The following is a 25599-nucleotide window of genomic DNA, read 5'->3' as shown; positions in this document are numbered from 1 at the left end:
TAGGTGGAAAAATCTTAACTTCAAGGTAGAGAAGGACTGGGCTTCTGCAGATATGGCTGTAAAAGCCTGGAGAGTAAAGGCATCAACTGAGTGGTAGCTAGGAGATGCTATTGGAATGCAAAGCAGAATTACAAATGGAATCTTTTCCGTAAAGACCCAAGTGATGCCTGAAAAGCTCTGCCTTAGCCCTCCACCTTAAATTAGATGTGAAGGGCTGGGCCAAGTCCAAATGAGAGGAGCCACGGCCAGATGACCACCCGGACTCCTTTCCTACTTGGAGATTTCTAATTCTGTGTTGAACGGATAGAATTGGCAGATACGGCCATTGAGCAAAGATGGAATGCTTTGATGATTTGGTCTTCAGGCAGAGAATAAGCCATTGTCCTTTCGTCATTCACACAGTCCAGGAGGGTTGGTATTTATTTTCCCCCAGCTAGACAGGCACAAATGCATGAACATAATTCTGGTACAAGACAGACTAAGATAAGCAAAGCCTCAGAGTCATAATTTTGAAAACCAAAGCCAGGATTAATGCTCTGGCCAGGAAAGAGCTTTATCTCATTTCTCCAACCTTCTGCAAGTTCACCTTCCCACAAGCTTAATTCTAAATTCTTAAAGGGCAGTATGTGTGTATCTGTATCGGTGTGTATTTTCATCTCGCAGCCAACACTGCTGGGCATATGGAAGGTATTCAGTGAATGCAAGTCAAATAAATCACTGTTTCCCATGATCCTTAGCAAGTAGCTAGCACATGGTAGGCACTCAATATAAATTTCTATATCAAATGAACAATCTACTTATTTATTTAACAGATCTCCTTTCAATGCTTGCTTCATGCTAGGCACTGTTCTAGATGCTTGTGCTATGTCATTGAATAAAACAGACGAGAATCGTGCTTGACCTAGAAATAAGGAATATGGACACATGGAAATATGAAATTCTTTTCATTCTGATCTTTTGTAGGATTCAAACTCAGGTAGATACGGATCTGTTTTATTGTTATTTTATTAGATTTTTAAATTATCCAAGTAACATGTGAATATGTTCTCTTTGTAAAGATTTAAAATCTGTATCTAGAATAAACTGTGTAACTCCCTCAAGTCCTTCTGTTGGGGTCACCATAGTTAAAAGTGTGTACATGTCTTATGTGACATCATTCTGTGCACATTGTTCTGTGACTGACTTTTTACCCTTTCATCTGTCTGGAAAAATCCTTTTATGTAGATACATAGAGGTTTATGTCAGGCTTTTAATAACGGCATTGCATTCTGTGGATTAGACTCTCATAATTGGTTAATCCTCTCTTCCAGTCAGAGCTAGGGGTGATAATCTCCCCGTGTGGGAGCTAATCTAGACAGTGCTGCTATCAGCCTTTCTTCTCCAGGCAGCTTTTCTTTAGGCCTGGAGTCAGAATGGATCGGCTGGGTTTGAGATCTGCTTTAGCATCTGCGTTGAGTGAGCACTAGCCAGTTCACTATGTAGTTCCCTGGAGGACATCGCTTGGGCCTGACCCACACTTCCCTTCTGGAGTATGTCTTTTGTGCAACTAGTACATTAGTCCCTGTCATCCAAGTGATAAGTGCCTGCACTGCCTGCAGCACCATAGGCAAGCAGAAAGTGTCCGCTGAACGAAGCCCTTTTGTCCCTATTACCGTAGGATTTGCTGTTGTTTTTAGAAGAAGCTTAGTTATCTCAGGTTTGTTTCCTCAGCTGTATAATTAGCCTTGTGTTTTTATTTTAAATGCCTGTTCTAGGTGCTAAGAAATGCCCGGATTTAAAGACAATGTGCTGTACCGCCAAACCGGGGGTCATGTGGGTGCCAGAGAGTGACACGCCTTAGTTGAAATACACCAGGCCCTGGAATGTGCAGGCAGGCCGGAGCTTTCAGCCAGCCCTGTGGCTCTTGGCTCCTTCACACCCATTGGAAGCTCGGGGAGAGCAGCCAGGCAATCAACAACACTGCCTGCCTTCTGCTGAGGCTGATTGAAAGTGGTTTGAGCTAATTTACCTAATATTGCTAATTAGGGAACTCGGAGCATTACTTGGAGAGTCGTTTCTGATTAGGTGTGTGATCAGAAGCAGCGAGGTTGGCTGTGGTAATCACCCTCCCACCCGGCTAGCATGTGCCACATGGCCTCGTGGCTGAGGGGCCGCGCTTGCTGCTGGCTCTGTCACCTCTTTGTTCCCGGTCCCGGCATCTTAACCTGTGGTTTGTCTTTGTTTTCTTCTTATTTTTTGGCTTTTATTTTATTTTTTAGAATTTTCAATCACAGTTAACATGCAACATGATATCAGTTTCAATGTTAACCTGTTTTGTGCCTTGGACCCCTTGGCAGGTTGGTGAAGCCTCTGGCCCAGACCACCTCTCAGAATAATGTTTTTAAATGCATAAAACAAAACGCATAGATTTAAAAGGAAATCAATTATATTGAAATACAGTTATCAAAATATTTTTAAAATTATTCTGTAGAGTGAAGCGCATGCTTCTTTGTTGATCTGTTATGTAACACAATCTAACAGCAGGGCTAAGAACTACCATAATTTCAAATTGGTGCTTAAACAACATTGCAAGATATCTACAACAACCATACATAATGGGATGTAAAACCTCTGTGCTTTCTCTTGGTGACAAAGTCACAGGGGTATTAATACATCTGATTTTTTTTTTTAATCAGCTTCATAGTAGAAGGAAATGCTAAATGATCAGTTAGAGATGATTAAAAATGTAGTTTCCCCCCAACCCCATCCAGGTTCACAGATCTCCCCAGACCCCAGGTTAAGAGCCCTTATCCATGTACACACAGGGACACACTCTTGCTTGACTAGTTGGAGCTGTCTCTTCATAGTCAATCCGTGGATATTATAATTGAGCAAAGCATAAACTCAATGGCAGAAACTCTACCTTTAATTAAACGCTCAAGCCTTCTTAATCTCAACGAGGAAAACAGGATGTTTGATTATTCAATGAGATTAAATGACTGAAGCAGAATAATAAGAGCTAGTCAACAGTTGCCCTTTGATTAAGGAACAAAAAAATCCTTTTGTATTCTTTCTCTCTGATTTCCAGTGTTTGGATCAAAAACTGAAAATTGAGAGATCCTTGTCTTATATTTTGTTTGTTTCATGAAACATGAGAAGGCTTAAAACAAACAGAAACACGACGTAAAAATATAAGTAAGAAACGACCAGTCATTACCAAAGAAAATACAGGTTGTATAAGAAGTCAAGATCAGAGGGAGGGAGCCAGATACAAATAGCAGACCTTAATGGTTGTTGTGGTTCATGAGATAGAAGTTTAGCCAGAGAAAAAAGAGGGAGTTGTCAAAGAAATAAAATCATACCTGTATCTAAGAGGGACACAGCTTTTCATAGAAAATCTTAGATTTAAAAGAAACTTTATGAGGATTCCCTTCTGGGGCACTAAAAATATAGTCCAATGGGGGACTTCTAGAGGCAGGTTTCTTAACCTGAGTGCCAGGTCCGTGAACAAGGTTCATCTGGCCAGTGAGACCCATAAAATTGGGCAGAGTCCAGGGGGTTTTGCATAGATGCTTTGGGGGTGGAGTGGGGAGAAAGTCTAGCTTGCATCACATTCTTTAAAAGCTCCATGACTCAAAAGGAAGATAAGGAGCCAGGCAGCAAAAATCATGTATGATCTGAGTGGTCTTGTTCTCTACTCCCATCTGAGGACTCTGTCTCTTGTAGTGAGCGGTGACTGTAGAGGCCATTAGGCAGTGAACCTGTGGCAGTCTGCATAGAGGTGCTGGACTAGCCCTCTGAGCAGAACAGCACTAGAGCCTACTGCCACCCTCCGCTCTTCCTTAGGGGTTTTCTGGGGATGGTGGGTGGATGCTGTGAAAGCTTGCAGAGTCCCCTGGCACACCGATGTGGCAGAGACACAACCAGTACCTTGCTAGTTTGTGTTTAGCTGATCAGAATATTTATATCTTTCCTTTCATTGCTTTTTTTCTGTGAACACTCATTTCCTAGAATTGGAATATTTCACCTCCTTAATGGGCCTGTTTTCTGCAACGAATGCAATACTAAAAAGGAGCATGATTCCAAAGGACTTTAATTATCAAGTAATTGGTCAAGTGATCAGATGTGAAGTGAAAAAAATAATGAGAGGTTGGAAAATGGAGCACATTTAAATGCTAAGACTGGTGAAGACATCTGTTTTGTAATATAGAAACTCACCTGCATGTTTGGAATTCTTTATTGTTCCCTCCAGTTCCTGAATAATTTATTGGGGAACCATGGTAGGTTCTTTTCAATATATATTATTTGGGCTGTATGAGAAATTTATTACTCCTTCCTTTTTAAATATATTATTTGGGTGAAATACTGTTGTCATCCATAAATATTCTTTTGAAGAAATTCTGCATTGCTCTCTAAGGTAGCAACGTTAGAAATTTCATTTGTATAATATACCTTCCATAGTCTTTTTTTCCCAAGACACATTAAAGTATATTCTACATCATACCAAAACCCCCTATTATGTCAAACAGTTTATTTTGTTAATTGTATCCTAAGTTGGCTTACAGTAAGTTTCTATAAATGTCTGGGAACAGCCAATGTAATAAGCTGTGGCTGTTAGATGCAAAATTAAATGAATCTTGTCTAATAACATGTATAATTTAAAAATTGGTAGAACCTGATTAAGCTTGATCTGTTAGCAATGTAGGTGCCGGATCACTGCATGAGTAATGTTTATGCTTGCAAAGTTTCAGATCAATGAATTTACATACCTCAATTAATTAGGAAAAGATAATGGAGAAGATTTGAGATGGAAAGGGTTATGGCTCCGTAAATTCTCCAGGATTAGTTGAAAGTAAATGTTTTTAATCGAAGTAATAAATCATTTTCTTAAGTTCCACTCGAGGCTGCTCATGGCACCTTGTTCCCAGTCCTACTCCCCTCTTGTTCCACAAGTCACTGTTTGTGCCCTTGACTATTGGCCGTTGAAATAAGGCAGGTAATTTAACCTTAATTCATTTACTCATTTGTTGTGTGATTAGTAACAACAAGTAAGTGTGGAGGATCTGCTTATGTGCCTGGTACTGCTCAGCAAGAAACAAACCCAGTGCCTGTCCTCAGGAAGCTTACAGGCTGGTCAGGGAGGGAGGAGGGCAGCGAAAAGCCATACAAATGTGATAAAGTGGCGGCCTTGTGAGTGATACCGCGTGCGTGGTGACCGTGTGGGGAGCGGTGAGCGGTGTGCCGTCATGGTCTGGCAAGGCAGAGGAGGCTTCCTTGAAGCAAGTAGGGTTGGGTCGCCCCGCCATGCTCATGGTTTAAAAAGACCAGACCAAACCAAACACTACCAGAAAGTACGCAGACAAAAAGTCAAATTTCCTGCCACCACTGACCAACTTCTCAGAGAAAAACCACTGTTATTAGTTTTTCACGAACGATGACAGAAAATTGTCATGTTTATGTACACTTGCACATACAGCGTTTTGTAAAAAGCACAAATGGGAGCAAAGCAGACACAACATCTGTTGACGTGGTTCCTGATGTCTTTCCATAGCATCTCACACACACGTGCTCACTTCAGTGCACAGGATACCAGAAGTGCTGGAGCTGTCCCCGACTGGCAGACAGTTATGTCATGCCTTGTTCTGTCATGACCGGTGCTGTGGGGCCCCTGGCTGGGCCCACACCACTGCATACATGTGCGGCTGTTAAGGACGTGGCCAGGGAGTCAGGTTGCTTAAACTCCTGGGTCCCTGTTTCCTAGCCGGACCACCCTGGGCAAGTTACCTCATCTCTCTGTAGCTGAGTTTCCTTATCTGTAAAATGCAGATAATAATGGTCTCTACTTCATAGGCTTCTCATAAATCTTAAAAAAAAAAAATGTTTACAATACTGTCTGGCCATCCAATAACTGCAATTACTTCTACAAATTGGGTTTTTATTTTTTGAAATAAAAGCTTTATTGAGCTATAATTCCTATACCATATAAATCACCCATTTAAAGTGTACAATTCCGTGGCTTTTAGTATATTCACAGAGTTGTGCAGCCAGTACCACATTCAGTTTTAGAACGTGTTCATCAACCCCAAAAGGAGCCTCCTGCCTGTTAGCACTCACCCCCTATTTCTCTTCAACCTCATCCCCAGCCCCAGGCACCCACTAATCTGCTTTGTGTCTTTATGGATTTGGCTGTTCTGGGTATTTCATATAAATGGAGTCATACAAAATGTGGTCCTTTGTGACCAGCTTCTTTCACTGGGCCGTTTACAGTGTTCATCTACATTGTCGCGGGTATCAGTATTTTGTTCCCTTTTATGTCGGAATAATATTCCATTGTATGGATAGGCCACATTTTATTTTCTGTTGTTATTCTGTGAGATAAATTCTTAGAAACAGTTTTTTAAATCAAATAGTAATATAAAGGAAAGTGGAAATTAGGCTTTTGTCCTAATAATATGGGGCAACTAGTACATTTTACTCTTTTACTCCATTACTAAATAATAGCTCTAAAAAGATCAAACTTAGTATCTTCTTTGTATTCCTCATTCCCCCCCACCCCCCAAAAAAAGTAAACATGGAGGGTTTTTAATGTGGAAGCTAAATTCCCAGGGCACAAAGGTGAGGGAAGAGTCCAGGAGTGGCTCGCCTCTCTGCCTCAGGCAGGCCCCAGGTTGCCATCTCAAATAGCTGAGAGCCTATTTTTTGTAAGACTCTAACTCTACCTTTTTACTGAATTTTAATTAAAGATATTTTGTCTGAAAATGAAATCCAAACTTCTGGAAAAGAAGCAGCCACTGTGGAAAACAGTAACTAAGAATAGAATGACTGTGTGACCCAGCAATCCCTTGTCTGGGTATTTACCCCCCAAACCTGAAAACATCTACAAAGATATATGCACCCCAATATTCATAGCGGCATTATTCACGGTGGCCAGGACGTGGAACCAACCAAAGTATCCTTCGATAGATGATTGGATGAAGAAGATATAGTATATATATACAATGGATTGTTACTCTGCCATAAGATGACATACTGCCATTTGCAACAACATGAATGGATCTCAAGATAATCATGCTAAGTGAAATAAGTCAGACAAAAAGTAGAGAACCATATGATTTCACTTGTGTGGAATATAAATCTGAAAGCAACAAACAGACACGACAAACAGAGACTCATGGACACAGACAGTGGATTAGTAGTTGCTAGATGGAAGCGGGGGAGGGGGGAGGTAGATAGGGTAAAGGGGGTCAAATATTTGGTGATGGAAGGAAGTTTAACTTTGGGTGGTGAAGGAACAGAACACATGATGCAATATACATATGTAATTGAATTGGTATACCTGAAACCTATTTGATTTTATTAACCAATGTCACCCCAATAATTTTAATTAAAAAAAAAAACAAAACAGCAAGTTTACTAAGTTTAGTTGAGCTGCTGGTATTTATAGCCACATGTTATTTCTTTTTAAGTAATCACTTCAGAAAACAGTCTTTCCTGATTCCTTCCTTATCATTAGTAAACTTAAGTGGCCTCTGGACATTGGGAAGAGCTTGTTACTATTAAAAGTAACACTCGTGGTAGCATAGAGCCACTGAGGTAGCTGTATTATGATGAAATAATAGTATTTTTATCCCCTCTCTTGGATGAGGACATTCAGGTCTGACAGCTCACCCAGGACTGCCCGCTGGTGATATGGCACTGTGGATGAGCCCCGCTCACTAACGGAGAGTGTGGACTTTTACTGGAACCTCACGAAGTACAGCCACCCTAGTACAGCCATTCATAAGATGAATCCTTTGTCTGCTTCCCTCCGGTGGGCCAGGGCTGCATGAAAACTAAGGAAAGAGGGTGCTGAAGGAGGAGGAAAGGGTTCCCTACTCAGCTCTGACGACAGCACGCCCTAGGTGTGCTTTTGGATCTAAACCAACAAAATACAAAATGACCTGTCTTCGTACCTGTGTAAGGGCAAAGCCATGTTTCTGTAGTGGAAATAGGTGCTGTGGAGCTGTGTGTAATCCAGGCCGTCCTGCCAGCCTTGGGCCACATCTGCGCTGTCAGGTTTAGGTTAATAGGATGGTATTGGCATGGGAATTGCTTCTCTTTGTTTAACAGACCAGGGCAGCAGTACTCAAAGATGTCACATTTTAAAATTTCACTTATCAGTAAATTAAAAATGGTCCCCAGAGTCCCTAATCCAGGGATCTCCAAACTCTTGGCACATGCTGTAGGAGACTCACAGCGCTTCCAAACAGGAGACAGTTTTTGTTCTCAGTGAGCAGGCCTGCTCACAGCAACCTGCCCCGGACCTCTGGGCCTCCAGCAGCATGAAATATAGACCATATCATTATAGCAGCCTCTGGACTCCACTAAGGGTGCGTACGATCACCTTGTCCAAACATCTTACATTGCTGTCTTAAACTCTTTTTTCATTCCGAGACATGTAAAATTTAACAATTATTTGGAAAAGACAGAAAAAGATACTTGCCGTAGACATTTATCCTTCTTGACCTCCCACTTTCTTTGAACTCCACTTTTACTCCAGTGTGTGTCTTGGAGGCAGAAACTACCTGCTGTGATTAAAGCCAGGTGTCCTAATGTTCTTTCCAGCCTCCCTTGCAGCTAGGACAAAGGCATGTGACCCGGTCTCAACTACTCAGACCCACTTGAAGCAGATCTCGAATCTTCAGCTGTTGACACAAAGGAGGCAGGCTTTGTCCTGGTGAGGGAGTTGGCAGCTACATCCACTTTCCAGGGGTGGCAGCGGGCCTGGTCCCAGCATTGTGGCATCCAGCATCACCATGAGCAGTGTTGGCCAGGGTGGCGGGTGGTCTGTGCCCAGGCCAGTGTTAATCCCTGGAAGCATTTTTGCATGTGTTTGAGGGGCTGCTTCTGCCCTCTTAGGCTCGAAACCTTGTTGTCCAGCTTTCTGTAAAGCTCACAGCTACCCAATAATCCTTTAGTAAATTGCTTCTCTGCTCAAACTAGCCGGAGCCAGTTGTTTGCAACAGAGAACCTGGCTGATGGGAGCTTCCACAAGCACTCTTTCCAGTTGCTTCCCAGAATACCCTCAGGGCCAGAGTTTGCTCTGTGCCTCACCCTGGGTCCATCTGCCTGGCTATTGCACTTACACCTCAGTTCGTCATGTGAAAATCAAACTCGCTCTCTTGTTGGAGCTTCTTTCTTATTTGGTAGTATGTCATGGTTCCCTCAATCACAAGGATGTGAACTTTTGGGATTCATTCTTGAGCCATCCTTCCTCTTACCCGCTCTCTGCCCTGTTTTGCCCACCCTCCCTGTAGCTCGACTTAACGTCTGCCAAGTTAGCCCCAGGCATGCACGCCAGGACCTCACAGCTGCCTCCTGAGTGAGCTCTCTGCCAGCAGGGTGGCCCCTTAATTGTCCCTTCCATTGCCTCCCTGATCCACCTTCACTGTGTCCTGTGCTTGGCCCCATCACCCCTGTGGTGTTCTTGTTACAAAATGGCCTCAGTCCTATACCCCTCCCTGCGTCCCCACTCTGCAGCGTGACTTTGCAGCTCTTCCCATTGGGAGGCAGAGTGTGTTTCCCCACATTCCTCCCACCTCGCATTGGCAGAGGAGCAGTGTGAGGCAGTGATTAAGAGCATGCGCAACGGCGTCCATATTCCCAGGCTTCACCCTGTCACGGCCATGTGACTTTCGGCCACCTCCTCTGTACATTTAGGCTGATCATGATGCCTGCTTCGGAAGCCTGTTGTGGGATGAAGTGAGATAGTGGTGATAAAAGGGCCGAGTCCCATCTGTGTCGTTGCTGTTGTCACTGTCGTCATTGTCATCATCACCTCTTCCTTTGCAGTTCAGTGCCATTTTCCATCTTCTTGAAAACGTCTCCGCAAGTACCAGCTTTTAGTGATTCCTTCTACTTGTAAACTCAACAGTCCATCTGCTTCGTTCGCGAGGTGCCGAGCTCGGGTTGTCGTCTGCTGCATCTGTGTGATGTACAGTCTAGTTAGAGTCTGGGTTTGGAGTCAGAAGATGTGACTAATTAACCTTGTGACTTCAGACTAGTTACTTAACTTCTCCAAGCCTCAGACTCTATAAAACATGGAGAGTAATAGTTGCATCAATGGACAGTGGGAGGGTTAACCTCCCACAGGCTGAGAGACGTTTCGCACACCATCTGGCACGTGATGAGCACTCAGTAATTGTAACGACTGTTAGTGGTGTTGCTGCTTGTCTTCCCTCCCAGCTTGTGAACCTCTCGAAGACATGTTCTCTGCCACTTATTCCTTAGTGTCCCAGAACCTACTGCAGTAACCGATGCACAGCAGGTGCTCAAAGCATATAAGCTTTTTGGAGACAGCCAGACCGGAGTTTAAAACTAAGTATCATTTAGGAGATTTTGACCTTGGGCAAGATCCTCGACCTTGCTGAGCACCTGCTTCCTTATCTGGAAGCCAGGGGGGCTAATACCTACGTTCCTGGGTTCTTTGGAAGATTAAACAAGATCAGAAATTAGAGGGCTTGTGACAGCCTTTGATTATGGCAGTAATGGAGTGATGCCCTGGCTTGTTTCCTTTATCATGTGACACTATACTAGGCCACGTAGTATTACTATGCCCCTTTTCCTGCAGGAAGCAAAAATATAAGGAATAGGAAGGGGCTTTTTTTTTTTTCTTAGATTGTCCAGCTCTTACTCAGAATATTCCCAAAGCTTGCACAGAAAACAGCAACAGCCAAGAGAGCCCTATGAAGGAAAGTGGATGTTTGATTACATGATTTGCCTAAATGACTATTTCCTCTTCTGCCTTTCATTGCCATGTATTTTGCTCTGTTTTAGAGCAGTCCTAGCTATCTACCAAATTTATTTGGAAACATGGTCTTTTCAGCCAAATGCTCTGACACACCACCATCTCCTGTAAATAATTACACAGCGTTTGAATCTGGCATCATCTGACAGCACGCTAGGAGCACTTGTTATCCTTTTCTAAAAGACTGCCATTGGGGCTGCTTGGTAGATCATCCTGAAGGAACGAAGCCTGCCTGGGATGCACTGTCACTCACTAGGACGCTTCTGCTGCCTAGACCTCCGTGGAGCATGCCGGCATAGGGTCTGAGGCTCTGTCTGTAAAGTACCAGGTGCTCGGAGGGGGACCAGTCGAGGCATTCAGTCACGTGGGTTTTTCTTTTCATTTTTTTCTCTTTTTCTTTTTGAATTGAAACCTTTTATTTTAATTGAGGTATAATTGGCATATAACATTATATTGGTTACAGGTAAATAATAATAATTCAATATTTGTAGATATTATGAAATGATCACCACAATAAGTCCAGTTAACATCTGTCACCATACATACCTACAAAAATTTTTTTCTTATGATGAGAACTTTTAATATCTACTCTCTTAGCACTTCCAGATATGCAGTACAGTATTATTAACTTTAATAGGTTTTTCTTTTCAAGTGTATGAAGGTCCTTCTGTACAGCTCAGGTTGGCAAACTCTATGGGCAGACTGCATTACATGGAGCTCTTAGCATTGATGGTAATGTTTGTAGTTATACTCTGGAGCTCTGTATTACCCCAAATTACGGTGACCAGCCAGTCTGGTTTGCTGGGGACTACTGTCCTGGTTTCAGCACCACAAATTCTCGCATCCTGGGAAACCCCTTAGCTTGGGCAAACTGAAATGGTTGGTTACTCTCAGTGCGCTATAAAGGGTTCTCCTATACCCAGATTATAGTTTGTGAAGATGAACATTTTTCAGGGCATTGTAACTAAAAATTTTAGAAATGAGACATGGAAAGTGGTTGATACATGCACTTAATATAATTGTTCACCAGCCTAGGAAATAACCCACTGGGGACTGAAGGAGCATCGTAGTAGTTGAGATCTATAATTTTAATCTCACGGGTTAAAGTTGTACCCTAGACTTCCCTAAACACTCTTTAATTGCTTACTTTTGTCTGATTTATTATTTTCTTGGCTGGCTTTCCTGTCATTTCTCAAGAGAATCACTAACTGTTGTTAAATAAATACATCTCTGCTGCTGCTTCCCCTGGAGCATTTGCACAGAACTAACCATGTGAGAGGCAGCTCTGTTGCAAGTCACTCCTGTAATTTGTAGCATTGATCCTTGTGACTTTTCATTTGAGGCTCTTATTTAAAACCGTAGTTGTGGTCACCGCTTCAGCACCACGGACAGCACACCGTCCAAACCACCCATCCTGTGGACATCTTATTGTGCCTGTTCTAGGTGATATGCAGTTGAACCAACTTCCGCTTCTTTGAGGCATCTTGCAGAGGAGCCCAGTGCAAATTTTAAATATGCCATTTAAGCTGTATTTTGCATTTCGCTGTCTCAAACATACCTTCCAAATTAGTTGAATGTGTCTAGCTGTTTCATATGATGAAGTAAGAGTGAATTAATTTTATTATAAGGATGTGAGCCTTCTCAAAAACATTTATATCTGTTGCAAAAAATGATCTAACATCCCATCTAGTAGATAAATAAAGACATATTGAAATACTTACAGGAGGGCCACCCTGGGAGAATTTCAGTGATTAACCCATGGAGGTCACTGTGGTAGTAGTCATAAAAATGAGGCAATTCCAATGCCAAAAGACACCCGTCAGAAGCCATTTGACTTCATTTTTGCTGTTTTACACCCTAGACTGTTCATCTGAGTCTTGAATATGCCACCTGCCCTGTAACTTTCTGTGTGCAGAAGTTTTAATGTGAGTCTGACCCCACCTTTTCCTGCTAGACTTTAATATTTTCTTTAAGTCTGTCCACTGTCAGGTTAAAGGTGAGCTATTATTCTCTTGGTCTCTTCCTGTCAGCAATAGAGAAGTTCCTGCCCAAACTGGATTTTTATAAATAGAATGCGCTAGAGAATCTTAGAGGGTCTCTGCAGTTTATCCTTCTGTAACGCAAAGAATGAGCTTGAACTGCGCCCTCATCCCGCAGTTTGTTTAATCAAATTTGGGTAGATAGATTTAGAAATGGTGCCCCGACCAGTGTACAGAATAGGAGGGGGAGCGGCCCATGTATGTGTGTGCACGTGTGTGCACGGCTGTGCCTGTGTGCACATGAACACGCCATAGCAGATCTGAAACCAGCAAGCTCATGAAAGTTTCTTTGAACTAAGAGAGCTTTATGTGGTTTGGGTTTGGCTTGAAAACATCCTGTCACTGAACGAGAGACTCTGAAACCTTGACTAGTGGGTTCAGAGGCCACAGTGCTCTTGAGTGTGCCACTCTGTTATTGAGATTTAATTTGAGAACCAAATATCTCTGTTTTCTTCTACCTGAGAAAGCTGTGCCACACAAAGAAATAAAGAATCAGAGCCTAAAAAGACTGACAGCCGGAGAGGAAAGCCATGAGAACGCCAGTGAGGTCGCATGTGTTGTAATGAAATGACCACGATGAACTTTTCAGTAACTCGAAGCCTCATTCTTGGCTCTGTGGTTCGTTCTTGTCCAGGCTCTCCACAGCCCTCACTGGAGAAGCAGCTACAGTTCCCCTTTTCCTGGGTCACTTACCAAATAGGGCTGGATTTCCCAGTAGCTAGACTTACAGGAGTAACCAGAAAAGGGGGGATTCCCACAGGGAGTCTGATCCAGGTAAAGAAAGAAAGCACCGGCTCCATGTGGCACATAGGACGTATGTTCAAATTAGCCCATGCAGTGCTGGCGGGAGGAGCGTGGACACCAGATTTTGGAGGAAGGGGGGATTTATGAGAATCTGGAAGAAAGGTGATTCTATTATAGAAGAGATGCCCACTCAAACTAGCTTAAGAAAAAAAAGTGGCTGGGGTTGGGGGAGGGGTCGGGACTCGGGAATTTCATAGACTCCGGGGGCAGGAACTCGATAGAACCGAGGAAGGAGGGAAAGTGTGGGGATAGAGACGGGAGAGGCAGCGTCAGTGACTGGCCCTCATGGCCTCTGCTTCACTGAAGACCAACTTCCTCGGTTTTGGTGCACGTACAGGATGGTCCGTGTTCTGCCTTCACATTAGTTCCCAGCGCAGCTTTTGAGTGAGATGCACAGATATCACAAGGTCCAATTTCAGACTCCCAGAGAGAACAAACATGTGGTTGGCTCAGTTGGGGACAGATGTCTCCTGAGGCTAATCAGCCATTGCTATGGGGATGACTCCTGGCGTTCATCCCCATAAATGTGTTTGGGGTTGGGGCGAATGGGTTAGTATCTTCAATCAGAAGGTATTTACTGAAATTTGTCTAGAGAGAGAGCATTTCAGTTCATTGCTTAAGATTCATTGGATGCAAGCAATGGAAACCAAGTGGCCAATTTTAAAAAAAGAAAAGGGAATTAACTGCACAGCATTGCAGGCGAAGCTGAAATACAGGCGTTTGGAAAGCAGAGGGACCCGACCAGCATGGGGAGCTGGGACGCAGAGCTTAATGGGAGATCTTCCTGCAGCACTGCTGTCCAGATGCATCTGCTTCTGCCATTTTTCATCCCTGTGTCGCTCCACTCAAGAATCAGTTTCAGGGAGAGGAAGGCTGACAGGCCCAGTGGGTGTACACACCCAGCCTTGGCCAGGAAGAGCAGGGGAGCACGTCATCTTACGTAACAGCCCCAGTGGAGCCTGCGAACAACTGGGGAAAGGTAGTTCTGCAAACCAGAATGGTGGAGTTACCCAAAAAAGACCAGATGGATCAACATATCTGCCCCAAAGAGAGCCGTGGAGATAGTCAAGAGTCTGGTGTCATTTTTGAAAGCACTTCATTTGTAGCGTGTATATTAATTAGTCTGCTTAGGCTGCTATAACAAATTATCATAGACTGGGTGGTGTAAACAACAGACATTTATTTCTTCCAGTTCTGGAGGCTGGAAGTCCAAGATCAAGGTGCCAGTAGATCTGGTGAGAGCCCTCATCCTGGTTTGTGTACAGCTGCCTTCTTGTATCCCCAAGAGAGCTGAGAAAGGAAGCAAGCTCTCTTGAGTCTGTTGTCATGGGGACACTAACTAATCCCTCTCATGACCTGATCACCCCTCGAAGACCCATACCTCTTAGCACCACCACCCCGGGAGTTAGGATTTTAACATATGAATTGGTGGGAGAGGCATAAACATTCAGTTCATAGCATGTTAAAAAATCCAGTAATTTTTCAAAGAAATATTTTTGGTGGTTGATATAGGATATGAGAAAAAAATTTAATGATAAATTCGCAGCGCACTGAATTTACGATGGTTCAGACAAGCTGAATTTGCTTTAACTTCATTTTACTGTCGGTCTTTAGCTTGTAAATCTTAAAGGCAAGCGAGTTTGGAGTTGGTATTGCCACACAGGTGGAATAAAAAATTTATATAATTTTTCATACCATTACTTACAGTCTCTATTAATTCATTTGTTTACCTGTCAGGATAGCCCTCAAGTAACTGGTTTTCAGAGTTTAATAAATTTGATCTACTCAAAAATGACACAAATTGATTTATCCCCACGAATCTGAAGGCAACTGTGATTGAACAGAAGGCAGTTAGGGGAATTAAGTGGGAGCTGTCAAGATTAAACAAAGCTTCCCTATTTGTGTGGTAGAGTAACAGATAACATGAACGTTTCTTATCCATCATGGCGACTCATTAAACCCAAACAGCGATTCAGGTAGGCTTTTTAAGATCTAAAGGATGTTTTTACCAAATTCCAGTTACAATCTGTGATATTCTTGAATAGATTTTCCTAAAGAAAAAAAAAACGAGCCCTTTTATTTTAAAATAGTACTTAGCCTCTTCTGTATTCCTGTTGTGTTTGATTTTATAGACTAGAACTAGTTTATTATAAGAAACTTTTATCTTCAAGGCAAACTTGTGCTCATCTGCTCATTAAGTTAGGGTGTAGTGGGAAACCCCGGGACCTGGAGGTCAGACAGAACTGGATTTTTGTTCTGGCACTACTTTCTCTTAGCTCTGGTGACTCTAGGAAGCTTTCTTGTTATTTCCAATTCAGTTTGTTTATTGAGTTGCCTACCATAGGCATTTCTCGTATTTTAACATTGAGTCTTCAAAATCTTACTGAGGATTAGGTATTAGGCTACATATTTTTAGAGTTTTAAATGTTTCAGCATTTTGAAAAACTAGAAAGCGTAAAGAACACCCAAAATAGTCTAAAGATTAATAAGGTGAACACACAGCCAGCTTCCAAAATAAAACATTAACAATGCTGTTGAAACCGCCTCTGTGCCAGTTTGTTAGGGATTAAGCGCAAGTGACAGAAAATCCAAATAACAGTGGACTGTGTGTTTTTTTCTCTCAAGTAATGAGAAGTTTGGAGATAGATATTCCTGAGACCCAGGCTTTTCTAGCTTTGTGCTTCTTCATCTGTAGTGTGGCCTTCGTTTGCATGCTTACACGATGGCTGCTGGAGCTGCAGCCATCACATCTGAGTTCCGTGAAGGAGGAGACACCAATGGCAATAGGGTTTTTCAGGAAAGCCCATCCAGCGATTTCCATTCTGGAGACCAGAATTGTATTGGAAAATGTAGTTATTAGCAGACGCCATTTTCGCTGCCATCAAAATGTAGGTTCTTTTAGTAAGGAAGAAAAGAAGGGTTATTAGGCAGCTCGTAGCTCCTCCCTGACAGGTAAACATTATCCTAAAGTAGGAGGTTTTTAAAAAAAATTTCATCTTTGTATATTTTTTTTATATGTGTATGTATCTCTCAGAAACATATAAGCTTATTTTACATACTTTTAAACATCACGTCAGTGGTGTCATATCCTGCGTGTGTTCTACCACAACTTGCCTTTTACCCCTCACTCAGTGTGTTGCTCATCTACATTCATGTGTAGCATTATAGTTCATTTATTTTTACTGTTGGAGAGTATTTTAGTATATGACAGCACCATAGTTTACTTACCCATTATGTTGTTATTGGACATATAAGATATTTTTAGTTTTTTGCTACTATATATACCTGCTTCTGTTCCATTGATTAATCAATTGATTGATTTTTCTCCTTGTTATGAGTGTCATTTTTCTGCTTATTTACATTTCTGGTAATTTTTGGTTAGAGTCCAGGCATAGTGAATTTTACCAGGTTGGACACTAGATTTTTCTGTCTTCCTCTAAATGTTTTTGAGCCAGTTAAGTTATTTGGAAACAGCTGTTCCATTCTGTCTGGTTTCTGAGTTTGTTACACAGGAGCAGAGCAGAGTTTGGTTTGGGACTAATTTCGCCCCACTCCCGAAGCAAACCCCCGAGCATTCTGCCCTGTGGTGTTCCTTTCTAACTGGTGGGTACAGGAATTGTTCCCGGCCCTGTGAGGGCGCCAGGGACTATTCCCGCTGGTCCTTTCAGGTGTTTCTTTCCTTGGCCCGGGGTAGTTTCCTCACATGTGTCCATCAGTTCTTACTGTATGTAGGCTCGAGGGCGACACTCAGCCGATACCTGGGATTCTCTGTCAGTGCAGCTCTCTCCACGCTGCTTCTCTGCCCTCGGATGCTTGATGCCTTGATAAATGTTTTCCTAACTCGGGGAGACCTCCCTACTCTTCCCAAGTCTCCTGTCCCCGCAGCATGGCCTGGGAACAATCCATGCAGTGTCCGGGCGGTCGTAGGGCTCATCTCACTGGTTTCCTGTCTCTTATGGTCACTGACTACTGTGGCCTTCCTGTTCAGGGTGCTACGTGCCATTGGTTCACATTCGTCCAGTTTTTCAGTTGTTCCAGGCAGGAGGGTAAATCCAGTGTGTGTTTCTGGTTGGCTGGAAGCAGACAGAAGTCCTCATTGTGGTTTCAGTTTCCTTTCTGTAATTACAGAGGTTGAATATCTTTTCACATGTGGTGTCACCTGACCTCATGGATTTTCTCTTCCCCAAATTGTCTGTTCATCTCGGCCTATTTTTTTCCCCTCTGAGATATAGATGTCTTTTTCTAGTAACTTGGAACTTTTTTTCCAAGAAGTTTTCAAGCATACAGTACGTTGGTTAGACATTTATATAGTTTATAAAACGATCCCCCTAATTGCTCCTTCTCTCCTCTGGCTCTCCACCTCGCCTTTACGTTAGTGCTGACTGCATTCCCTATGCCGTGCTCCTCATCCCCATGACTATCTATCAGCTACTAATTTGTATTCCTTTAACCCTTTACCCCATTCTCCTGGCCCCCCAACCTCCCCTCGGGCTGTCAGATTGTCCTCTATACTTCTGAGTCTGTTTTTGATTAGTTTGTTCTTTTTGTTCTTTAGATTCCGCATATAAGTGAAATCATATGGTATTTATCTTTCTCTCTCTGACTTATTTCACTCAGCATAATAACCTCTAGGTCCATCCATGTCATTGCAAATGGTAGGATTTCATTTCTTTTAATGACTAAGTTATATTCCATTGTATATATGAACCATAACTTCTTTATACAGTCGTCTGTTGATGGGCATTTAGGTTGATTCCATATCTTGGCTATTGTGAATTGTGCTGCCATGTACATAAGGGTGCGTAGATCTTTACGAACTGTTATTTTGGTTTTCTTTAGATAGTGCAGTTGCTAGGTCAAAAAGTATATCCATTTTTAATTTTTTGAGAAACCTCTAGACTGTTTTCCATAGTGGCTGTACCAATGTGCAATCCCACAACAGTGTGCAAGGGTTCCCTTTTCTCCGCATCCTCGTCAACAGTTGTTGTTCTTTGATTTATTGATGATGGCCATTCTGAGAGGTGTGAGGTGCTATCGCATTGTGGTTTTAATTTGCATTTGGAGTAGTTCTTTATGTATTATACAGATTACTCTTGTCAGCTTATATTGGTTATTGCTAACTTTTCTTAGATATAATTATTTTTTATCTAAATTTATTGGGGTGACAGTGGTTAACAAAATTACATAGGTTTCAAGTGTACAGTTCTATAATACGTCATCTGTATATTGAATTGTGTGTTCACCACGCACAGGCAAATCTCCCTCTGTCACCATGTATTTGACCCCTTTTCCCTTATCTACCTCCCCTCCTCTCTTTCCCTCTGGTAACCGCTAAACTTGTTTGTGTCTATAGATTTTATTTGTCTTATTTTTTTGCTGCTTTTAGTTTTATATCTCACATAGGAGTGAAATCATGGTTCTCAGCTTTTTCTGACTTATTTTGCTTAGCATAATAATCTCAAGATCCATCTATATCATCGTATAAGACCTGAAACAATAAATTGTACTAACATAGTACATAGGTACTAAACTTATGGACCTTGGTCTTAGAGAGGATTTTATGAATTTGACCTCAAAGGCAAGGAAAGTAAAAGCAAAAATAAATGAATGAGACTTTATCAAACTAAGAAGCTTCTGTACAGCAAAAGAAACCATAAACAAAACAAAGAAGCACCCAACCAAATGGGAGAAGATATTTGCAAACAACACCTTCGATAAGGGGCTAATATCCAAAATATATAAAGAGCTCATGCAACTCAACAACAACAAAAAACAAACAACCTAATAAAAAAATGGGCAGAGGACCTGAATAGACACTTCTCCCAAGAAGATACAGAAACAAACGGCCAAGAGACATGAAAAGATGCTCAATTTCACTAGCTGTTAGGGTAATGCAAATTAAAACAAGGAGATACCACCTCATACCTGTTAGAATGGCTGTTATCAACAAGACAAGTAATAACTGTTGGAGAGGTTGTGGGGAACCTTCATACACTGCTGGTGGGAATGTCAATTGGTACAGCCGCTGTGGAAAACAGTATGCAGATTCCTCAAAACATTAAGAATAGAATTATATGACCCAACAATCCCTCTTCTGGGTATCTATCCCCCAAATTTGTAAACATTTATCCATAAAGATATATGCACTCCTGTGTTCATTTAAAAGATTTAATTATCTTTTTATTTAAAAAATTATTTTTTCGATTCACAGAAGTTTAAGTTTTAATGTAGTCTAATTTGTCAATTTCCTTTATGGTCAGTGCATTTTTTGTTTTGTTTAAGAAATCATTCCTTACCCTGAGGTCATTAAGATACTCTACTCTCTTTTCTTCTAAAAGCTTAAAGGGTCTTTAATACTGAGGTCTTTAATTTGGAACTGATTTTTGTGTGTGGTAGTAATAGGGACCCAATTCTATTTTATTTTTTTCCAGTTGGGATTGCCATTTACCCCAGCACCATTTAATGAATAGTCTGTGCAAGAAAGAGTCAGTATGACAGGACCAACTCACAAGGTCGCCCTTGGCTGGCATCCGGGAACCTGGATTTTGGGAAGGCTCCCACCATTCCCAGAGCTGGTAGGAGGGGCTCACTATGCCTAAACCATACGAACAGGTGGTTTATGCTGAACATTCTCTTTCCTCCTGCGAGTCTGGAGTGGAAGTACGTGCCAGGCAAAGGCTGCCTGTGTGGCTGGCCCCCCATAAAACACCTGGGCACAGGGTCTGTAATGAGCCTCCTTGGTAGAGAGCATGTCACATGTGTTGTCACAGCCTGCTGCTGGAGGAGTTAAGCTCATCCTGTATGACTCCACTGAGAGGACTTGTGGAAGCTGGCACCCAATTTCCTGCATACCTAACCCCATGTACTGATCCCTTTGCTGATCTTGGTCTGTGTTCTTTGCTGGGATAAGTCACAGCATGAGTTTTATGTGCTGAGTCCTATAAATCCTTCTAACAAGTCATCAAACCTGGGGGTGATCATGGGGACCCCTAACACGCTGTTCTTTCCCTGCTGATGTTAAAATAATCCTGAGATGTAGGTACTGAGCAATGTTCCTGACTACTCTTAAACTTTAGTTTTTTTCATTTAAACATCTAAACCCCCTTCCTTTTCAGGTGTTTTATATGATGCCTGGTACATCCCCTACATACTCAATTAATGATAATTAATAACCATTAGAAAGGAACAGGTAAAATGCTGTGGTAGTTTGGAAGAAAACGTTTAATATTCAGCAGTAAATCTTTTCGGCAGGCATATTTTATGTTTTCGCAAATAGTGAAAGAAATTTTCCCATACCTATTTAAGATTGGCAGTCATAAATTTTTTTTAAATCAGCTTGGAATATTTATAGTTCCTTTGATATCCTTAGTTAGGAATTTTCTACCTTCCTAATCTTGTCTGAGAATTTAAAATCCCAAGGTGGTTTTAACAGGCTTCATATTTCTGCCCTTGTGTCACGCTATGGACTGTGTTTGCGTCCCACCCCCGAGATTCACTTGTTGAGATCGTAACCCTCATGTGATGGTTTCAGAGGTAGGGCCTTTGGGAAGTTATTAGATCATTGGGGGCACAGCTCTTATAATTGGGATCAGTGCCCTTATAAAAAGGGACCCCAGAGAGCCCCCTCACCCCTCTTTCTACCATGTGAGGATGCAGCGAGAAGTCGGCCATCTGTGACTTGAAAGAGGTCCTCACCAGATCCTGACCTGACCACCATCCTGATCTTAGACTCCCAGCCTCCAGAACTGTGCAAAGTAAGTTTCTGCTGTTTTATAAGCCATTCCATCTGTAGCCCTTTGTTATAGCAGCCCGAACTGACTGAGACATGCCACTCTGATTTCTAACGTAGCAAGCCAGCTCTTCAGCCAGTTGCTTTTATCCATGTAATGCTTCTTTAGGTAGTAGTTCAGTCCCAGTTAAATGACTTCGTTAGCATAGTTGAAAAGCATGTCTACAGGTATTTAAAAGAATCTATTTTATCATGTTTTAAATACTGTTGACTTTGATTGTAGATAGGAAGGCAGGTGAGCACACATCAAATGATTGGCATTACATACTAGAAATTTTAAGTTGCAGCACAGTTATCTGTGAACCCTCACATAAAATTCCAACAGATGTCTTATTTGGTCATTCAGTATCTGTGGTCCCATAGAAATTCACACGCTTGCCCCGCTTTTCAAGTGATTTTTTCTGGTGGCTTGTGTGAACAGATCAGTAATGTCCAACTAATTTCTTCCCCTAATGAAGATAAGCAAATAATCATGCCCATTTCAAAAACTGCCCTGAATTGAGCTCAGATAAGTCTTTAAATTGCGCCCACCGTGAATGAAGTCCCTCTGTCACTCCCAGTGACTGCCGTCTCTCTCTACTCACATGTGATTCTCCGCAGCTCTCCATTAACAGGTAACAGGTCTGTCTCAATTCACTTATTCTACAGGAAAGCATCCAAAGGAGGATTTATTTTTTTCTGTCCATTTTTTAAAGTCTGATATGAAACCATTCCGAGTGTCTCTGGTGCCATTTATGAGGCAGAACAGCTCTTTCTGATGACTTATGTCGCCTGCTGCTGCCCACCACATTGTACGTACCATCCAGCTAGTTGGCCAGAAGTTATGGTCATACTTCGTCATAATTGGGTCCCAATACATTGCTGTGTCAGGCCATGCTCCTGGTTTGTAAATGGCAGTGTTCGCTGGTGCATTGCTGCCCCCTTAGGGCCTTAAAGTCAGTTACCAAGCACGTTGAATAGCTGTGCACCTTTAGCATTTTCTCCTTTGACCAGGTGAGGAAAGCCAGTACCTCACTTAGGAAAGTGTTTGGCTGCAATTAACAGACCACCGAAGTACGGGGAGCTTAAACAAATCGGGTTCCGCAGCGCACCAGCCCAGCAGTGCCCTGGGGGACGCAGGGTCTTCCCAGCTTTAAGCACCATCATCCTTAGTGTCCTGGCTTTCGTCTTCCCGTTTGTTGCCTTGTGATCTCAGATGGCTGCGTTACCTCCTGTGGAACCCCTTTTATAAGGTAAGCAAATACTTCCCCAGCATTGTGCTTTCTGTATATACCTTCACTCCTGCCCCATACCCCCCACCAGCTGGATGTCTCATCGGTCAGATCTGGGTCACATGGCCATTCCTGGACTCCAGGGAGTCTTGGGAGACAGGGAAAAGGAATGTGCCTGTTGGCTTGGGCCAATCATAGTTCTTTAGCTGGGCATGGCACATTGCTTCCCGAATATCATCATGACCCACTCGGAGTACCTGCCCCTGACCTCCTCAGCTGGCTCAGAACCCCCGATGCATGAAGCTGGGAGTTTCAGTTACCCCATTCTTCATAACACTAATGATATATTCTAATTTTACATTTATTTGTGAGTTCTTTTAATTGTCCTTATCCTCAGTAGACAGTAAATTCCATGAGAGCAAGGATGAGGCCTATGTTTTTGGTTTTTTTTTTAGGTGAGGCAACCCTTGGTTGACCTCACAGATTGCAAGGACCTTGTCAGCTTACAGTCCCTTACTTTTTATTTTTTACACTTATAGCACCTGGTCTTCCTAGGTGGTCTCCCATCTGAGTACTAAACAGGCCCGACCCTGCTTAGCTTCCGAGATCAGACGGGATCGGGCTTTTGCAGGGTGGCATGGCCATAGACGATTTGTATTCTTTAAGAACGTTTTTGGCTGCAGGTTTAAACAAAATAGCTTAAATAAAGTGGGGCTTATTTTTCTTCCATAATAACAAGTCTAAATGTAGGCAGCTCTTGGCATTGATGAATTTGCTTAACACGGTCACAATCACGTCTCTGCCATGTTTTTGTTACTTAACTCATGGTTACAAGATGGCTGCTACAGCCCAGCCATCTCCTCCATGTTTAAGTGAAGAAGGAAGGTAGGGAGGCCTTACCAGTGACATCTGACACTTTTTTCAAGAAAGCAGCATCCCCAGAATTCTCCCAGCCAATTTCTGCTTGTGTCACCTTGTCAGTTGGCCACCCTCAGCTACGAAGGAGTCTGAAAACCATGTGTGTATTTTTTCCAGCCTCCGTACTGGAGGTAAACAAGAGAGGAAATGGGAGGTAGGCTAGCCCGGCAATAGTGGTCTGCCCCACCTGTGTTGCCCCAACATTTACCTGAACAAATGATTTGGTATTAGTGGACAGGAAAAGCTCACCTGCCTTGATTCTTTCTTCGTTCACGCATTCATCGTCTAGTATGAGCCAGGCTCTATACTAGTCACTCTATACTCACATTTTCTTAATCTTATGACACTTCTTGCAAGTTAGATATTATATTTATTTCAGAATTAGAAATGGAATCTCAGGAAGAATAAATGACTCCCCTAAGGTGATGCAGGTCTATAAGGGGCAGAACCCGGACTCAGACCCGAACCTTCTTCCCTCCCTCCCTCCCTCTGGAGCCTCTCGCCTTCCATAGTGCTACACTGCCTCCCAGAACGATTTTAGCTGATCCTGTGAAAACTGCATTTGACATTTTTCTACCAGGGGGCAATGATTATTAGCCTGCCAGAGTTCAGCTTCCACATTAAACGTGTTGGCAAAAGCAATTTGCTAATAATATTGCAACTATAATTTGGGGTGATTTTGTATTTGGGGTCTAATAAGGTGATATTCATTTTATGAGCAGGGTTATAATTTTTAGTGCAGGGTCCTGTGTGGTAGGCTACTTAATAAACATTTACCCAGCGGTTAGTCCATACTCTTAATGCTCTAAATAATTTGCATAACTTTTTCCTGTTTGAGTAGGTAAGGCACTTTGCCGGGAGTTTTTGCCCTTTATTATTCCTGGAAACCCCAGCATTCTTGTTACAGAATAAATGAAACAGCGGTCATCTGTATTCGTGTCCACAGCTTACAGTTATGCATTTGTGAATTAAAACATTCAGAGATTTCATTCCTGTACCATTAAAAAATAATATGTGTGGGTTTTTTTATTATAAAAGTAATAGATGCACAATTGAAAAAAATTGGGGAAGAATGAGAAAAATCACTCATAATTCTGTACTGCCCAGAGGTAATGACTATTAACATTTTTGGCATATTTTCTCCCTAATATTTAAAAAGAAATTATTTTGCATAACTGAGTTCATGCATTATTTACAGTTTTGTGTGCTGCAATTTTTCATGTAACAAATGAGCCTCCTTGTTACTAGGGTGTGATTGTGAATGGCTGTGCGTAATGTTCCTTCACTAAGAACGCACCATCCTTCACAATTTCAAAATGCTCACTACAAAGAAACAGTGCTGTATGTAGCCTTAAGTACAATATTTTGAAGTTGATATTTTCGATATTATTTTACATAACTTTAACATAGAAACATTTTCTTGATACATATGCTTCAGGATCTGCCTCTTACTATTAAGATGCTGTAAATGTGTCTTGTGGAGTTACATAGCAAGGTCCACTCTCCTGTTTGTCTGTTGTGTGCTGACTTCCTCCTGCCCAGCATGAGGGTGCTGACCTCCAGGCCCAGTTTATCAAGGCAGCAGCGCCGAAGCACGTCTCCTACTCAGCCATCTCCTCCCTCCTCTCCCCTCCCCAGAGCTGCCGAATGGAATGACTCGCAGCTGCCCGAGCCAGGCCCCTCAGAGCTGCAGAGCACCACCCTGACACCCACTAGCTTCTGAGAAACCGCAGCCCGTGTTTCAGGAGGGGTTTCTGTGATTTCTTCCATGGCTGGGGCTGATGCTAAAGTTAGTATGGAGAAAATATTTTTTTTGTTGGGTTTGTTTTGGTTTTGTGGTTCGAGGCCTGGAAAATAATTTATTCTACTTTGTGATGTGGTAAATGTTACAAATATGAGAACTTACTAGAGAAGTTTGTTTTTAAATTTTTAGAAAAGGATATTTCATGTATTTTCTTTGAAAGACATCATTTTCTCCTACCTTCAATATGTAATTTTAGGGAGTGACTTTTTAGCAGTCTGCAGGGCGTATTCCAACTCTGTGTTATGAAGAATTAAGAACTGGTGCCTTGT

At 42.2% G+C, this 25599-nt stretch overlaps 1 protein-coding gene and 1 pseudogene across 5 annotated transcripts in view; one reads left to right on the top strand and one right to left on the bottom strand.

Moving 5' to 3' along the window:
- CPPED1 (calcineurin like phosphoesterase domain containing 1) overlaps positions 1-25599 on the top strand; it is a 106665-nt gene that overhangs the window by 26377 nt on the left and 54689 nt on the right. The gene's annotated exons all lie outside the window — the stretch shown is intronic.
- On the bottom strand, positions 23139-23257 carry LOC111738586 (annotated as a pseudogene).

This window comes from Pteropus vampyrus, unplaced genomic scaffold (assembly GCF_000151845.1).
Source record: "Pteropus vampyrus isolate Shadow unplaced genomic scaffold, Pvam_2.0 Scaffold40, whole genome shotgun sequence".
NCBI classification, from domain to species: Eukaryota; Metazoa; Chordata; class Mammalia; order Chiroptera; family Pteropodidae; genus Pteropus; species Pteropus vampyrus.
Note: the sequence above shows the minus strand (reverse complement) of the source record. Positions and strands in the feature narration are given on the sequence as shown.